This window comes from Mixophyes fleayi, chromosome 9 (assembly GCF_038048845.1).
Source record: "Mixophyes fleayi isolate aMixFle1 chromosome 9, aMixFle1.hap1, whole genome shotgun sequence".
NCBI classification, from domain to species: Eukaryota; Metazoa; Chordata; class Amphibia; order Anura; family Limnodynastidae; genus Mixophyes; species Mixophyes fleayi.
In genome coordinates this window covers 52,516,521-52,536,354 of record NC_134410.1, presented here as the reverse complement: position 1 = coordinate 52,536,354, position 19,834 = coordinate 52,516,521, and positions in this window count along the sequence as shown.

Sequence of the window (19,834 nt, the reverse complement as noted above, 5' to 3'; positions counted from 1 at the left end):
TCAAGTTGGGATGGGGAAACAGATCATACGTGGTGGGGAGGGTTATGCTACCAGTCACAGTAAGACTAGGTATAGACCCATTCAGGATGGAAACTATTTTTGGTTAGAACTACAGTAATATGATATCTTGTCACTTGTACTCTGGTGAAGAACGAGGTAGCAAATCAACTCCTCACCCCAAAGCAACCAGTGCCAATCACTGAGGGTCCACAATCTGGTTCTGGCCAATACAATCAAATGTTCAGTTGAACCATGAACTTGCTCGCTGGAATGTCCATATAATCCTCAAACCCTGGCTCTCAGCCCCTTGACTCCTAAGGCAGGTTATGCAGGATCACCATGCATAATGGATTTTTACTGATGTCAAAGAAGGGATATTTTTGTCATTAATATTTCAAGATTAAAATAAAAGAAATAAGAAGGTAAAATAAACACAATAAGGTTACTTTCCATTTAAAATTAGGTTTTAATGTACATCACATAATTTTTAAGCTTTTGGTTTTCCATTCAATAAAGCACAAATTTTATTTTGTATCATTAAACAAGTTGGATAGAGGTCTTGTAGGATGTTTTTTATTTCCCGCACACACCTTATTCCAAAAGCAAATAGTCTGAATAGCTACTTTTTCACATTGTCATTACGTTCACTAAACAGTTCTCCTTTTAACAGGTCATCTATACTAATGGACTGTGGTTTACTCTCAAAAATAATATATTCTCAGTTATTAGGGTCTCATTGCAGCACAAACGAGATAAATTGCATATTTGTGAGAATGGCTGCGGAGATGGAATTCAGCTTGTTTTGTCTAATGTCGCAGTGGAATAAAAAAGGATAATAGAATGCCTTCCTAACAGCTCTTACAATACACTATCTTGAAGGTGAAAACATAGTGAATTAAAATTGTAACAGTTACTGGAAATTCTAGACAAGTTCATACATATAACAACAACAACAAATCCATTCACAGCCAGAATAATGCAGCCATGTTTTCACTGAGTTTTATGAATTCCAGCACTAAGAATTCTGACACATTCCAAATTCCACAATTATTCCTCATTGTTGTACGTAACGTAACTAGTTTGCCATGTAGGTAGTATGCAAAGGTTACATTCTAGTTCATTAGAAAAAAACGTTCATGATCTTTTCTGGTTAAGTAAATACTTTGCTTTAACTGGCATTTCTCCCCTTGACACACATTAGAAATGACTTCATGTATTTCAAATATACATACTTTGTCTTGGGAGAAGACTAATCCACTTAAGCCTAAGACTAATGCACTCAAGCTGCAGAATATAATTATATTTAATAAAAAGCCTGCTTAAGAATGTACACAGCACTATGTATGAATGTGCAAATAACCTACAAAATGAAATTTTGTTAAAGAGCATTTATGTTTATATTTTTTATTGTGGAAATATTAAACAATGTGATTATGTGCATTGTGACACAATCAGGCATACTTGCCCCAACAGTATTTTGGCAAAATGTTCACGTTTTGTTTTTTTGTTTATAACTCTGGTTTGGATTGTACCATCTGCAGTTTTATTGAGATTTCTGGAAGGTAATTGAGCAATTATCAAGTTTTAACTCAAAACTGCTGGTTAAAGCAAGGTTAGCTCATGTTCCTTATAACATGACCCAAATGATACCTACACTTGTATACTAAAATGATGTTAGGGAAAACATACATAAGTCAGTATAATAGAGTATACATATATATATATATATATAGGAGATTACATCTCTCTCTTCCTGCTCATTCTCCATCATAGTAAAAATAATTATCCAATTTTGTCAGATTGTGGCATTAGATTTACTGATGACTGTGCTGCTAACACCGAAACAGATAAATTATAAGAAATCCATTGAATTTTTAGTTTTTACGTGGGGTTGATTAGAATACATTTTCCCCTCTCTCAAATGTGAGGGTAAAGTACTTTTGAAATTAAAAAGCAAAAGTAAATAAAAGGTAAAACCTTTAAAATCTAACTGTTAAGGAAATCACTACAATATTTCAATGTGCTGAGGAGTCTTCTTTTGCCAGATAATCTACACAGCTATTAAAGATATCACCTTTTATTTTATCTTTATTTTCAAAAGTACTTTAGCCTCACATCTATAATGCAGCTAACACAAGACCACCCTTTATTTTGAACATTCTATTCAGTGGTTGAAGTGTAAATTTAGAAGTGGCAGTATTGACCAGGTAAGTGAATGGAATTTGTTCTTTTTAGAAAGAAGGCAGTATGAGAAGTAACAGTTTTGCATACCACAATATACCAGCCCGCTTCGATCACTGCTTGTACCAAAATAAACCACGGTTGTATAGTTCACATCTGGTTGTATTATGTGTCGACTATTTTCAGATATACAATACAAAAGTGGAAGTTGCTCAATCAATTTATAGGCTCATAGCAGGTGCTTGAAAGGGTGGGGTTATCCTAAAAGGAACAAACACACAGAAAAACCCCCCCCTTATATTTTCAGATATAAGAGTCAATCAAACACAATATAACATAATCTATACATTAATGTTTGTCAGCCATCAGTACACTGCATTTACATAATTAAAAAGTTTAACCCCATAATTTTATGTATCAATATGTGTAATTGCATATGATAAAATACTGCACATACTGGGAGGCTAATTGTTGTACTTGTAAAATTAAATAGACTGGATGGGCAAAAGGTTAAAAGTAAAATTTTATGTTTTCTTCCCAGATAGTGAACACTTTTATTAGACAGTGAACCTGTTTAGCTATGGAAATTAAACATCTTTCCTTGCTGCTGGCCTTCTGCATAAGCACACCATTTTATTATTGCCTAAATATTTACTTAGAAATACTGTCTTTGGAAAAAACTATTTCTACTGCCAGTAAATGGGCTTAAATAAAATTAGTCTGTATTTGTAGAATAATATACACCTCTAAGTAATTTATGTTTTATTATTATTTTTAATGGACCAAGGTAATCTAAAGAAAGCACAAACCAAATTACCAAACAATTTAGACTACTAATAATACAGGGCAGTTGTTATTTGATTCTTCAGGCATTGCAGTCAAGGTCTTGACCTTGAAGGACATGTGAGGTTTGCAGACAATGTATTGCTCAGTTATCTAAACCACTATGCAATCTAGTCATGTTAGCTTGTGTTATGAAGTTTTCTACAAAGTGCTCAGGTTGGACTGATCAGACACAGAACTTCATAATCCACTACCCACATTCCTATTTAAATTGTAATTACTAGGCTTATTATCAGGAGAAAACACTGGGATCAAAATATAAAATGTATGTCACACACATACCATTAATTCAATTTAGCAGTTAAACCCTTCATGTACATTATCAGGCAAGTACTTAATGACAATGTACTATACTGAAATTCTTGCATCCATGTGGCAAATACTGGTAAATACTTGATGGTGCTTTATCTAATCTTCTTAGCTGGTACTTTGGTGAAAAACTGATTCATGGAAATTCCAAAAAACAGAGACAATGTCTGAAATTTATAACACAGAGAAGAAATGGTGTAGATTAAAATACACACTAATTGAATGAAACATTGCAATAGATACCCATAATACTCTGCACAGATTTGCATAGAATGTATAAAGGGATGTAACATTACTTAAGCTAGCCATACCCATGCAAAGTCTGATACATGGCATATTGATGTAAAAATCAATCTCCCAGATCTGTAATTAAGACCTAATTAAATTACTTGTGCCTCATGTGGCCCCTTCCTGTCTCTGTGTGCTGTACAATCAAAGTGACAGCATCCTGCTCTCTGATTGGTGAATAGTTTTAGTCATTCACAAATCAGAATGTGGGAACCTTCAATCAGTGTGTGGAGACCTCCCATTACTCTGAGTGGTGAATGGCCAGTGTCATCCACCAATCAGTGTGCAACTGGGTATGATACTGTCCTTCCCTGTAATTGTGCAGCCACACACTACATGGGTGCACCTGACAGCTGAGAAGTAGGTAGATAATGCTGCCTGGCAGCTCTGATTGTGTTTAAAACACAATTGGAGCAGTTGAGCAGTATCCTCTGCCTGCCTCTCAGCTGCCAAGCAAATCAATGCAGTGTGCAGCCACCGGCAGCTGGCTGGCTTGTAAACACTAAAATTGAACAATCAAATTGCCTCCCAACCCAGCCCACACCTGATCTAACCCTGAAATTTAGTAGATGCCTAAAACAGAAGCCCTGCATATACAGATGGAAAAACTAATACACATTCTTGAAATAAATACAGTAGAGATGTTCACTGACCACCGTGTTCTGGTTTTGGTTTTGGATCCTGATTGTTTTGTAAAATTCCTATTTTATTTTCTAAAATCACATATTTTTGCTTTTTTTTCCCCCCTACATTATTATTAACCTGAATAACACTAATTTAAAGTCATTTGCAGTCAATTTTGACCATCTCACAGATCACAATATTATTTACATACACTTTAAAACAAAGAGTGCAGCAGTTCTTGCCAGTGATAAGAAAAAGGCCATTATCATGCCTGGGCATAAGACCAAAAAATTCACTTCTTTTGTGTGGAATTATTTTTACCCAAATCCTGACAGTTGCCAGCCATTTGTAGCAATGTAAAGCCACAGTCAGTAGAGGTAGGGACCTTAACCATCTAGGAACCTCATCCATGTTACGCCATTTAAAGCGAGTTCATGGAAAGCTTTTGTGAAAATCAGAAACTCATGCTAAAAAATAATAATAAGCAGTCCAGTATCAGCTACCTCCCTTCTCTCAGCTAGATTCCAGCATCTGCAATCTACACTCCCACCATCTTCATCATCAATATCCTCACAAGTGATCAGAGTTAGTCCTGCATCCAAGTTTCTAAGGTGAGATGACTCCTCCTCTATCCAGGACTCCTCAGAAGAATCCTTGAGCGTTAGGCCCACTGCTGCTGCTCCTGCTGCTGGGGGTGGATCTTCAACCTAGAAGCAGACCAAGAAGAAGACTACTAGATTATTACAACATTTGACTGTTAAACAATCCTTTGCAAGAGGAAGCAAGTATGAAAGCTGTCACCCAGTCACAAAGCAGATCACAGACACCATGGCGACTATACTATTATTAGATCTGCATCCAATATTCACTATTAATGCAGGTAGTTTTAGACAGTTACTTGAGGTCTTGTGTCCCTGTTACCAAATTCCTTCACAACACCATTTTACTAGAAAAGCTATTCCTCACCTCTACCAGAAGGTTCGTAAAAATGTAATTATTGGGCTACAAAATGCCATTCTACCCACTGTACACTTAACCACAGATATATGGACAAGCGGAACTGGGCAAACTAAAGATTATATGACTGTGACAGCCCACTGGATTGGTGATTCGCCTTCACCAGTAGGAACAGCAGCAGCATGTACCCAAGTACGTTGCATTTTTCCGAGGCAGGCTACTCTGTGTATCATCTGCTTCACTAATAGGCATAATATTATTATTATTATTATTATTATTATTATTATTATTATCATAGATTTGTAAGGCATCACAGTGCTCCACAGCGCAGTACAGTAGGGAAGACAAGGACATACATAAAACAAGACATACGTAAAACAAAAACAGACAAGGCAGACAAAATGAAGGGGGGCATGAAAACAAAAAGTATGAAGGACCCTGCTCAAGAAGAATAGAATTTAGGAGGAATGTACTTTAGTCCAGCGCAGTGGAGAATACTTTCCATGTTGTGCAAGGTGCTGAAACCACTCAAAGTAATCACCTGTGGAGAGAGTGCAGACACTGTTAGCTTGAGTCCAGTGATTCCCCTAATTAGACTTTGAAAAGCAGCCAGAAAAATTGAAGGAGAAAATGAAACAAAGAAATTCCGCTAATTATATTGGACTTGTAGATTAAGTACTTTATTCGCTTCGCCAGGATCCAAAGGTTATCAACATCTTGAAATCGGATCATTATATTTTGGCAACTGTGCTTGATCCTAGGTTTAAAAGCTATGTCTTTTCTTTCTTTCCAACTGACCCAGTTCTCAAGAGATGCAATGAGCACCTGGTCAGCAAGCTTACAGCTCAAGTGGTACATGACACAATGAGGTTTCCTCCTTCAGTTTCTCTGGAAATTGCTGTGGTGATGCAGATGAGTCTGCACAACATTTTGACATTTGGTCTGGTCTAAAAGAGTTGTCCGAAAATCGTGACAGTACTTCCGTAAAATAAACTGCAAATTATATGAGGAAGGCCATTACCGGTAATTACATCAAGGTACACAGATAGATTACAGTGGGGATGAATTAGTATTGTTACAGGATGATGTACACACTGATGAGGGGGAATATGATGATAGTGTAGATTGCAGGTGCTGAGATCTAGCTGAGAGAAGGGAGCTAGCTGATGCTGATATGCTTGTTAATATCTTGGGTAGAATGGCATGTTGCCAATTTTATGTTTTTCTACAGTAAACTTTCACCTTTATTAGAGAGGTGTTTTTTTCTTTACAAAGGTACAAGCTTTTTATTTACATTTTTGTTTCCCTGACTTAAAACCACTATGCACTTGAACATAGACTTTAGCACATGAGGTATAGGGATTAGTATCCTCATGACTGAGAATGGAAATTGACACGAACAATGCCACCCCTCCTGTTTCTGTATAAGCTATGGCACAGTAAAATGTCACTGGAGACTTTTAAGAACACTGACAGCCCTATTATTAAAATTTATGTTTCAGCACTGAACCCTGTCACCTTTCCTGTTTCTGAGTGAGCTATGGTACAGTAAAATGTAACTGTAGGTTTAGACCAACACTGCCAGCCCTATTATTTCTATTTCAGCAATAACAATTAGCAATGGAGCAATGGAGCTCTCCTCTTTGTGTTTTACCTATATAACACAGTACAATTTGACTGCAGATTTAGAAGACCAAGCCTGCCAGACCTATTATTTCTATTTCAGCAATGACAATTAGCAATGGAGCAATGGAGCTCTCCTGAATGTCACTGGAGACTTTGAAGAACACTGCTACCCCTACTCTTTCTTTCCTACGTATGACGCTGCCCAACTGCACTAGAGACTGCCAAGAACACCCCTTCTGTGTCCCTCTGTGAAATGGCGCTGGATCGCCGTAGAGGGCGGTACTTATAGAATCCAAAGCTCACAAAATCTGAGATCCGATGACATAACAATGATGTTTTGCCTCGTTTTCAATTCCGAGGGCGAGCGAATGTACTGAGCCAGCTCGACTCGGTACTTGGAACTGCTAAATTTGGGTGTGTTCGGTTCTTGGGGAATCGAGCCTGAGCATCGCTAAAATACAAGTCTCTCTTGAGAATAAACCTTATGTAAGGAAAAAGGGCAGACATGATTAGGCTGTTGGTGTTTATCTACCATCATCATTACTGTCAATAAATGTTTGTTTCTTTGTTTTTGCTGGAACATCTGTTTTTTCACAGAAAGGTGCACTTCTATGTAAGTTTTGGCCTGTAAGGCTGGCAAATATGCATCATCATTATGTGTTTGTAATAATCAACAATTCCCACCCGCCTCACTTACATCGAAGAACACATAAAGGATTGAATTAGTGTCTTACAGCATGTAATGAGCTGATCTCTGACCTCACCATTAGGATACAGAAAAGTTATTAGGATACATAAAAACTAACCTTACATTAACCACCACATTTTAACACATATCCAAGGATTAGCTTTTGTTATGCTATTAGTTGAAAACTATATAAACTAGTTTTAACAGTTTGTCCTACGTTGCATATATTATTTACTATGCTAATAATTTGATTAAAAAGCAACTTATTTATTCATGATTCAAAGCATAGCAGTAACACAATTACAATAGTCAACAGCTCAGCAATAAAAAATAACAACTTGGAAGACAGTACATACAGCCAGTTGCGCACCTGACAAAAACTGTCATCCGTGTCAATTAAATTTCTATGAATATTGAGAGAAAGACAATATTAAAATCTAGCGACAGATAGGTTCTGAGCATTCCTTATAAGTGCTGATTCAGGCATTGCATTTTTTTTTAAATCCATTTACAATGAATGTACTCTCTAAAGAAAACGTCTTGCAGATTTGTAAAATCAGTTATATTAACTTCTTCAATTAATGTTTTGTTGTCTCATCTCCTTGTTTATTGAGCCTTGCAATAAAAATCTAACACGTTTTCACTGCTTAGCTTTGTCTTCTGACATTTTTCTTCATTGTAAAATCTTCCCAGTGTAATTGTAGGTTTATGTGATAATAAGGATATTAAGGGTCATTATGGCTATTGGCAGGTTACTGCTGCATTAAAATCACATTAGCCACCATTTAAGGGAAAATACAGCAATATAAACAGATGCTTTATTAATGAAGTATAAATCTGCACTTGAAAAAATGCAGTTTCCTATGCTGTCATTCTTGAGGGGGAACTTTTGCAGTCTTTCCCTTCACTGGTAAAGTAGGTTCAAGGTGCCATAGTACTTCTTAGAGTATCCTTTTAATTAAAAATATCTTTTAATTCAATGTAGTGTTACAGCTGCATACTTATTAGTGACAATTGTGACACCTATCAAAGTTAGCAAGTGCTTCTTTTCCTTTAATTGGCTGATAGTGATAGTTAGTCATCTAATTTAGGTGACACTCTAGCATGACTAATTTTAATGAAATAATCAATTGACGAGAGGTGTTTTTAATATGAATTAATTATATCTGCCCAGGCTACTGCAGTAGGATAATGACTAGGAAAATTGAGGGCATTTTGTACCAAGCCAAATGGATCATGTTGGAATGTCAGTGGGAGACAAGCTTTATTCTTAATTGTTATTAAGTCACAATCTAGAGCACTGACTTCTGGGTATGATATTTACACTGTGGCCTGCTTAGTCTAAAGTATTTGAAGAAACATGCTCTGTGCTACAGAGGCAACCTCACTGAAAGGCCACCATATAAATGGAATACCCAGAGCTCCAGAAAAAGAATAACATATTTGATATGTTTTCATTTGGGAGCTGCCTAAATCTCTTTCTTTATCCCTTTTCATTACTTCAATGACACCATTTTGACTCATTAACAACACGTATGTTGATGCTGTCAAACTTTTTCCTGCACAAGGGCTTCTGTTTGCATACAATTTTTTATTATAACCCTTTAATTTTTTTTGTTATTTTCATTTCTTTGAAGAGGGAAATATGTACTGCTTAGTTTCTTCTTAATAAGTAGATGATGAAAAACAAAGTAAGCAATTAAATTTCAGGAAAACTTGTCATAAGAAATTAAGTATTCCAAAAATAAATAGTTTTTTTTATTAATCAAAATTTCAGATGTGGATGGGCGCTGATTCCTGCACTGATTGGCTCTCTGCCTCTTTCCTAGTCCAACCAAAAAAGGGGTGTCCTGAATCCAGCTCAGTGCTCTTTGGATGCTGTTGTTGTCCAAGAGTGACTACTAGGTCCAATGTACTTGGTGTCCTTTAGGGTGCTGTGGTCTGCAGTTTGCAAGTAGTAGTCCAGTGGTCCAATGTGAGCCTTGTCTCAAAAGTAGGTAATATAAATACATTTTCCAAAGATTCTAATAAAAAACAAAAAAATTGTAAAAAAAAAACAACAAATAAGATATGTAATACAGGGGGATCTATAAGTGAAGCCTCTGACCTGAAAAAAGGTCACATGGTTCTATTATATCAACATACCAGGGATTATTAATAGTTTTATAAATAATAAATTACACATTTTTTGCATTTTAAATAATTGAATATTTAATTATTTCCCTTTCCCATAAAAAGCCAGATGAGTAGACCACTATCAACACAGTTCTGATCGTTAGCCTGTGACCCCTATTTCCCAATATATAACATTACCTTGGACGTGCAATTGACAGTCCCTCGTGCCTGCAAAACAGATAAAAAGTGTGTAAATCTCAATTTAAAAATACATGAATATGTCACCCAATATAGTACAACTTTAAACAGTATAATCATTAATAAAAATATGGATTATTAAAATATATATATTAGAGATGTGCGCTGACCCTCGTGTTTCAGCTCTAAACCGACTTTGTGTTTTGGTACCGGTTTTGTCGAAAAAAACGCAAAAGGTTTTTGTTTCGCATCTGGATTTAATAAAAATTGTGAAAAATAGGTAAAATAATGTAATTTTGAGCTGTTTTTGCTCCTATATTACTATTTATAGCATTAATATTCATTTCAAGTTATTTCCAATCTATTTTCTAATGATCTCTCCACAACTGTCCCAATTTTCACCAATTTTGGTCAAAGTCTGCAGCGAGCTGTCTTAATGAAGGATTCTGTACCTTTGCCATCATTGCATTTGCTTTCTCCGATTCAATTTAAAAAATAATAAATTGCATAATGTTGATATCTCCCTTTCATTGCACCCAAACTCCTTCGCATGTTCAGACTTACTATTACTGTAATTGAATAAATAAATAACCGCATGGACACCAGTGTAAATTTGGCAAAAGGTCACAGTTTTTACTTAAACAAAAATGGTGGCGGAGAGAGTCAGCTACCAACTAATAGCAAAACCAAACAGTGGAAGGTCAAATTGCTATTACACCATTGGTCCCAGGATATAATCCTTTACGATGTTATATCTTCCTAGTAACTGTCATATGCTTTTAGAAACAGCAGGCTAGGTATTCACCTATAGCAGCCACCTTTCCTGTAGAGTTGGACGCACTCACAGGTGCTCAAATGACCCGCGGACTTAACTCAATGTAGTTAAAGCTTATGAGCAGGATCCAGTAACACAGAGATAAGAGGAATGGGGCCAAGAACACACCTCCACATCCACTCAGGATACAGCAATAATTTAATTACAGCCGCCTGTCCCTAGTCGGGAAGCAGCGGCAGTGTGAGGCGTCACGATTGCTCTGGCATCAGAGTGAGTACACCCCTTTTTGGGGACTACCTCTGCGCCAAGTCTCGGGCAGTCCCCATTACCCCGGGTTTGGATGAAGCTTACCCCGGGGCAATGGATTTTCTGCTCTCCCTCCCACATAAATATTTATGTCCTCTGGTTTAATTCAGAAGGGCAGCATTACCGCACAGATCTACCTCACTACGAGGACAATGCCATATTGAATTTCACCATTTAACATCATGCCCTCTCATCATCGTTCAAATGTCTTCTAATGCCACTGTCTGTAGTTGTCCACTGTCATCTTAAAGTCATTGACTTTCAGTGGATGATAATCTCTGGAAGTAATTATAACTGTGATGAATATAAATCCCAGCCCTAGTCAGTAACAAAAAATTTGTGAGAACACATCAGTTTAGTTGGGAATTGATGATACCCCTTACTTACAAAATCTGCCATTCCATATTATGCAGCAGAAGAGATTTGATGTCAATATATGAGACTGTGTTGCATGAATGATACTCTGACTATTCCTAAAGATTATTTTTGCTTTATCAATATAAAAAGGAGCAGCCTGTTATAGAAAACATTGAACACATTTAATAAACAGTGTATACATATAAATATCCCATAGATTGTAAGCATGCGAGTAGGGTTCTCTTACCTCTCTGTCTGTATGTAATACCCAGTATTGTTTTATTAATGTTTGCTCCCAATTGTAAAGCGCTATGGAATTTGCTGGCGCTATATAAATAAATGTTGATGATGATGATATTTATAATAATTGTGGACACATTGTCTCTATATTTTACATTTTATATAACTTTGCTTCCTGCGATAATAGATTAATACAGGAAGGCTATTTATTGGATTGCATGCTCATAATCTCTCAAATATGTGACATTTAATATATGGTATTTACAAACTTTATACCATAAACAACAAAAAATTTATGATTCTTCTATGTCAGTGGTCTGATAGACACTTATATGTCGATTATGCTTCAACTCTACAATTCAGGAATTTAATAAATACACTGCTTACATATCATCATCTATTTATTTATATAGCGCCACTAATTCCGCAGCACTGTACAGAGAACTCATTCACATTAGTCCCTGCCCCATTGGAACTTACAATCTAAATCCCCTAACATACACACACACACACAGACCAAGAGAGACTAAGGGCAATTTAATAGCAGCCAATTAACGTACCAGTATGTTTTTGGAGCATTGGAGGAAGCCGGAGCACCCGGAGGAAACCCACGCAAACACGGGGAGATCATACAAACTCCACACAGATAAGGCCATGGTCGGGAATTGAACTCATGACCCAGTGCTGTGAGGCAGAATTGCTAACCACTAAGCCACCGTGCTGTCCATACATATGAGTTTATTACCCCCATATATACGATAATATAACAGAAAATATTATCTATCCATTATTGTTTAATAGTCAGCATGAAGATGCCAGGTTTTCTGTCCCAATTCTACCCACTTCACTCTGGGTGACCACCCATGGGTGCCTTCCTGAGCCACGGAAGCCTACCCAGTACCCTGTAAGGTTTGTATTAGTTACTCAGTCAAATGCAGTTAGAAAGTAAAACAATACAGTTATTGTATCAAAAACAATCTGTCACGGTCGTCTGTATTTTTCTCAATCCGTTTCAGGACCCTTGGGCCTAGCAGGAGCAGGACTGAAACATAACTTAGCAGCCTGGATGATCTTTCTGCTCTGTTCATTGTTCCAGTCCCGTGGCCAGGCACACGGGACTGGAACCCACTAATAAGAACTCAGATAGGAAATACACCGAAAATCAGAACAGAGCGAACTGAAACTGGAGAGAGGTACTAGGAACTCAGAGCCGTAACACGGAATGGCAAGCTCAGGACTGCGTGGCAGGCATAGACCTGGAACCCACACACAGATACACGGAACTGGAAATAAGCCCTAGAGACGCAGAACCAGCCATAGCAATAAAACAGGTGATACCAGTAAAGCCACTGGTACTGCAGAATAGATACTGGATGGTGCAAAGTCCTTACTGAGGTGAGGACTCTTGCTGAATGTAGAATATTGCAGGAAGATGAGCAGCTTAAAAGTGCAAAGTACTTGCAGAATGATGAATTCCGGATAATGCACAATGCTTGGAAGAAGATATGCTCTTTAGAATGCAGGATACTTGCAAAGTGATATGTAGTTGGTAAAGCAGGATGTACACTGAAGAGGATCACTTGTAATCACAGGGAATCAGGAACAGTGCAGGAACAACTGGAACCTGGAGCCAAGAACTATCCTCAGGAGAGAAGTGTGTTGTTCTGGCAATGAACAGATCTCAGCAGCAGGTTTAAATAGGGTGTCATAAACAACTATTGGCTACACAGTTCATGTGATCGCAGCTGCTGAATCTGGTTGGTCTGGAATGATCACCTGACTGCATCCAAGATGGACGCGCACATGCAGCAGAACAAACAGTATGTGTTTGTTTACAAACGGAGATGTAATGGACAGGAATGATGCAGGCGACCAGGAGGATAATCACCTGACTGTCCAGACTTGATGACTTGTGGATCTGCCAATGTATTTCACTGGTAAAGAATGGCAACTCTAAAACCAGCCACCCTGCAGCTTCCAGTCCCAGAATGAATATCCTTCCCCCTCTGGAGCGGCTCCTTATATCTATGGTCTTATTTCCACAGTGCTTTCCCCTCCTTGGAAAAACCCCTGGGTCTATCCTTCTTAACCATTTCTGGGTGCTGTATCAAGGGTTTAGAGGGGAAGTGGAGATGAACTGTACTTCCACAGAAGGTCCCCTGCTGGGCTCTAGATAAAATGTTTGAATTAGTCATGTTGAGAAAACTGGATAATAATTGGACTTCCCCCTCACCTGTATCCTGCAATCTGATCCTTACCGATAACCCACCTGGGATGATTTTACAAATGAAGTTATTTGTACTATGCAGAATCTGGCCAAGGGAAAATCCAGTTACAACAATAATCAGCAGTACAAACAAGACGAAAATGGACTGTTACAGCAGGGACATGCCTGATGAATCCCCTGCAAATGTACTAATAGAATCTGTCCCATTAGCAAATTCTACATATCCACTAGAGACAATAAGTATGAAGGAGCTGATAGTGGAATGCCAGATCTGGGGTGTACCATACCTGTACTGCACACACAGCAATATCCTCAAACGTCTTTTAAAAGATCAAGAGAATCCCATCAATGCCTTTAGTGTCAATAGGAAATTGATGTTCACTTTAGGTCCCCACATACCTTTCTGGGTACAAATGTAATGTCTGCAACAGAGTTTTGAAGAAGCAGAGAAGGAGGTATGGCGACAAGGACTTATTGACATTGGAATGTGGCAGGATCAGTGTTATCAAATGAATACTGAAAAATGTCAATTACAATATCTTTTGTCACATACCTAAAAAAGAGCTGCTCAGTCTGTTAATCAGGCGGAGGTCCATTCCAGTGGATTATACACAGCTGCCAAAGCTGCTATCTTGGGGGAGACTGGAGAAGATCTGCTTTGTGAGGATGTTGTACCTCTGACTGTGGGGGAGGGGGCATGGTCTCCAGAAACAGAGGACATGCCAAAAGACTATTTGCAGTTGGGCATTTAAGGGTGGACAAGGCACCGAAGCGATGTTCGACTACAACTCTCCTACCACGGATGCGTGAACAGGAGTGGTCCAGTTTTAATGTTGTTTCATCTTATGACACAGGGCAGCATAAAGTCCCACTCCAGCTGGGTGGGATGATATGACCACACCCATCAGACCCAGGTGAAATCACATCAGGCCAGAGATTTTGGACTTGGGGCACAAAGGTTTACTTGGGGCAAGGGAGCCACTGGGGAACAAGGGCTAAAAAAGTGGGGGAGGTATATGTGATGAAACGAGTTTGATAAAACCGTAACCAGCCTGCCCCTTGTTTTTCAAAAAATTTGGATTATAGCATGTACTTTTATAGTCCTTGCTTTTGTTCCCCAGCTCAACTGAATACCACTGCAGTGTCTAATTCCAAGTGGATGCAGGGACTTTGTAGCTCATTGTAAATATGTATATTTTTTTATTGTATTTTTTAAAGTGAAGCCATTCTGGTTCATCCCAAAAAATCCAGGCACTTGCTTCCTCTTTCACCATTAGGAACACATCCAAAAGGTTCTCCAATTTCTCCTGTGGACTGGCTCCTTTCCACATAATAATCTTTGGGCATTCCTCATCCCAATAATCCAAAATGTGCTGCATTGTGGTGGTGCAACACATCATCATCATCATCATTTATTTATATAGTGCCACAATATTCCGTAGCGCCTTACAATTGGGGACAAATACAGTAAGAAACAAACTGGGTAAAACAGACAAAGAGGTAAAAAGGCCCTGCTCGCAAGCTTACATACAATCTATGGAACAATGGGAGTTTGAAACATGAGGTTAAGTCTACATTTTGCATTTCGGTCCAGCTAGACTGCAAAGGTAAAAGTGATTCATAAGTTAAATGATCCCGTCACACAATAATGTTGGTCAGGGGGTAGTTGTCTTGTATGAAATTGTGTAACTGGTGGTAATAGGGTAATCTAGTGAGGTTAAGAGGGTGGTTAAGGAATATTATAAGCTTGTCTGAAGAGGTGGATTTTCAGAGAACGCTTGAAAGTTTGTAGACCAGAGGAGAGTCTTATTGTGCGAGGGAGTGAATTCCATAGAGTGGGTTCAGCCCGAATAAAGCCCTGTAACCAGAAATGGGAGGATGTAATGAGGGTGGATAAGAGACGCAGATCTTGTGCAGAACGGAGTTGCCGAGTTGGGAGATATTTTGAGACAAGAGAGGAGATGTATGTTGGTGCAGCTTTGTTGATGGCCTTGTAGGTTAGTAAAAGTATTTTATATTGGATTCATGATAAGTGCATGAATTAAGGTTTTTGCGCTGCCTTGTGTAAGATATGTTTGTATTCTGCAAAAGTTTTTACATAACATGATTAAGATAAAGTCGATGTGAGAAACAAAGGATAGTTCTGAGTCAAAGATCACACCTAGGCAGCGAGCTTGAGAGGTGGGATTTATGGTCATGTTATCAACAGAGATAAAAATGTCAGGTATGCTCTTGTTGATGGGTGGGAATATTATTAACTCTGTTTTAGAAAGATTGAGCTTGAGATGGTGAGAGGACATCCAAGCTGAAATGGCAGAAAGACAGTCAGTTACACGGGACAACAAAGATGTCGAGAGATCAGGAGAGGATAGAAAAATTTGGGTATTATCCATATAGAGATGATACTGAAATTCAAAGGAGCTTATTAGATTTCCAAAAGAAGCCTTGTAGTACTCCAACTGATAAAGGAAGGGGAGCAGAAGTAGCCACAGAGAAATGAACAATGAAAGAGCGATTAGAAAAGTAGGATGAGAACCAGGATAGGACAGTGTCTTGAAGACCTAGGGATTGCAGTGTTTGTATGAGAAAAGAGTGGTCAATGGTGTCAAATGCAGCAGAGAGATCCAGGAGAATAAGGAGAGAGCAATGGTGTTTAGTTTTAGCAGTGATCAGATCATTGACAACCTTAGTCAATGAAGTCTCTGTGGAGTGTTGAGAACGAAAGCTAGACTGAAGAGAATTCAACAGGTTGTTTGCGGAAAGGAAGCGTGTGAGGTGAGTTTAGGCAACTCTCTCTAGAAGCTTGGAGGGGCAAGGGAGCTGAGAGATGGGACAGTAAATTGAGAGAGAGTTTGGGTCGGAATCTTGTTTTTCAGAATAGGAGTAATTACTGCGTACTTGTATAGTGATGGAAAGATGCCAGTAGAGAGCGAGAGATTACAGATTTTAGTTAGAGGTGAGATGAGCACATCCATATCCCCATCCTGCAGACACTGCCACAGTTCTTAATCCCAGAAATTCCTTCTCCTTGGTGCACTGGACTGGTTCATCCCTCCCTTGGGAAATTTTTCAACACTGGGCTGTGATCTGCTCTCTTCTTCCCAGAGTTCACACCCATTTTACTTCCAGGGATCACCTCACTGGATTTCCCCTCTTTGAGACACGGTTCCACCTTCTGTTCTCCACTGGCGTGGTGTGCCTCCCCTTATCAAATCGGCACTTAGGTGGCATCTTCCCTCGCCTAGAGCCCACAATGCTTTTCGTGACACTTTCTACCTTAAAGCCCTTAGGACTAAATTCAGGAAAATGTGGTAACTGGTTTCTAGTGCTAACTGTTTTGCAGAGCAATGAAATGTATCACAAGATCCTACAGCTCTACCCAGAGAGGACCTGGGACTGGGTGTCCCCACTGATTGCCACCAAAAATAGATAGTGAAGATACTGGGTTTTCTGGCCCAATTCTATCCACTTTACTCTGGTTGGCCATCCATGGGTGCCTTCCTAAGCCAGGGAAGCCTACCCAGTACCTTGTAAGGTTCTTATTAGTCACTCAGGCAAATGCAGTTAGAAAGTAAAACAATACATTTATTGTAACAAAAACAATCACTATTATTATATACACACAGTAAATAAATGACAGGCAGGTTTACCACATTATCTGTCCCTTATCCACTATCTTAAAGGGGTACAGTTACCTGTGGATCTGCCGATGTATTTCACTGGTAGAGAATGGCAACTCTAAAACCAGCCACCCTGCAGCTTCCAGTCCCAGAATGAATATTCAACCCCCCCCCCACTGTATTGTTTTACTTTCTAACTGCATTTGACTGAGTAACTAATACGAACCTTACAAGGTACTGGGTAGGCTTCCGTGGCTCCTTTTATCTAGTGTTTTCCCCTCCCTGGACAAACCCCTGGGTCTATCCCTCTTAGCCATTTGTGGGTGCTGTTTCAGGCGGTTGGAGGGGGAGTGGCAATGCACTGTACTTCTTCAGAAGGTCTCCTGCTGGGCTCTAGACAAAATGTTTGAACTAGTCATGTCGAGAACAATGGATACTAATTGGCCTACCCCATCACCTGTCTCCTGCAATCTGATCCTTACCCATAACCCACCTGGCTTCACTTTAAGGACAATGACTAACAGCTTCCATGCAATATCAACAAAATACAATAAACAATATACATATTTAGAATGAGCTACAATGTTCCCTTATCCACTTGTAATTAGACACTGCAATGGTATTCGGTTGAGCTGGGGAACAAAATCAAGGACTATAAAAGTAAATGCTATAATCCACATTTTTTGAAAAACAAGGGGCAGGCTGGTTACAGTGTTATCAAACTCGTTTCATCACAGTCAGGATTAGCTTCTTACTCCAATCTGTTATCACAATGATATACGAATTGTGAGAGAGCATTGAGAAATCTCCTATTGGATCCATAATAGGAACATAAATTATAATTAAGTATAAACTAAGTATAATTAGGTATCTCAAAATACTGCTACCTCACATCCCCTCTCAGCGCTAATTGTATTTCGACGTACAGTCATGGCCAAATGTTTGAGAATTACACAAATTCTGCTGCCTCATTTTTATGATGGAAATTTGCATATACTCCAGAATGTCATGAATGTCGTGATCAGATGAATTGCAGTTAATTTCAAAGTCCCTCTTTGCCATGACAATGAACTTTATCCCAAAAGCAACATTTAAACTGCATTTCAGCCCTGCCACAAAAGAACCAGCTGACATCAGGTCAGTGATTCTCTCATTAACACATGTGAGAGTGTTGACAAGGACAAGGCTGAAGATCACTCTGTCATGCTGATTGAGTTAGAATAACAGACTGGAAGCTTTAAAAGAAGGGTGGTGTTTAAAATCATTCTTCCTCACAGACTTCACAGGCAAGGATATTGCTGCTAGAAAGATTGCACCTAAATCAACCATTTATCGGATTATAAAGAACTTCAAGGAGAGAGGTTCAATAGTTGTGAAGAAGGCTTCAGGGCGCCCAAAAACGTCCAGCAAGCACTAGGACCATCTGCTAAAGTTGATTCAGCTGTGAGTTCAGGGCACCACCAGTGCAGAGCTTGCTCAGGAATGGCAGCAGGCAGGTGTAAGTGCATCTGCACGCACAGTGAGGACAAGACTTTTGGAGGATGGCCTGGTGTCAAGAAGGCCAGCAAAGAAGCCACTTCTCCCCAAGAAAAACATCAGCGACAGACTGATATTCTGCAAAAGGTACAGGGATTGGACTGCTGAGGACTCAGGTAAAGTCATTTTGTCTGATGAATCCCCTTTCAGATTAATTGGGGCATCTGGAAAAATGCTTGTCCGAAGAAGAAAAGGTGAGCACTATGATCAGTCCTGTGTCATGCCAGTAAAACATCCTGAGACCATTCATATGTAGGGAGTGGGTTCACTCACAATATTGCCTAAGAACACAGCCATGAATAAAGAATGCTACCAAAACATCCTCCAAAGCATTTTCTCTCAACCATCCAAGAACAGTTCGGAGACAAATACTGCCTTTTACAGCATGATGGAACACATTGTCATAAGGCAAAAGTGATAACTTAGTGGCTCGGGGATCAAAACATAAAATTTTTGGGTACATGGCCAGGAAATTCCCCAGACCTTAATCCTATTGAGAACTTGTGGTCAATCCTCTAGAGGCGGGTGGACAAACAAAAATCCCCAAATTCTGACAATTCCAAGCATTGGCTAGGCAAGAATGGGTGGCCATCAGTCAGTATGTGGCCCAGAAGTTGACTGACAGCATGCCAGGGCGAATAGCAGAGGTCTATAAAAAGAAGTGACAACACTGCAAATATTGACTCTTTGCATAAACTTAATGTAATTGTCAATAAAAGCCTTTGACATTTATGAAATGCTTGTAAATTTTCTTCAGTATACCATAGCAACATCTGATAAAAAGATCTAAAAACACTGGAGCAGCAAACTTTGTGAAAACCAATACTTGTGTCATTCTCAAAACATTTGGCCATGACTGTACACTGAAGGGTCTGTTTTTAATCTCACTATTTATTTCTTATACTGTACACACTTCTTTTTTATTTTACATATTTCGCCAACAT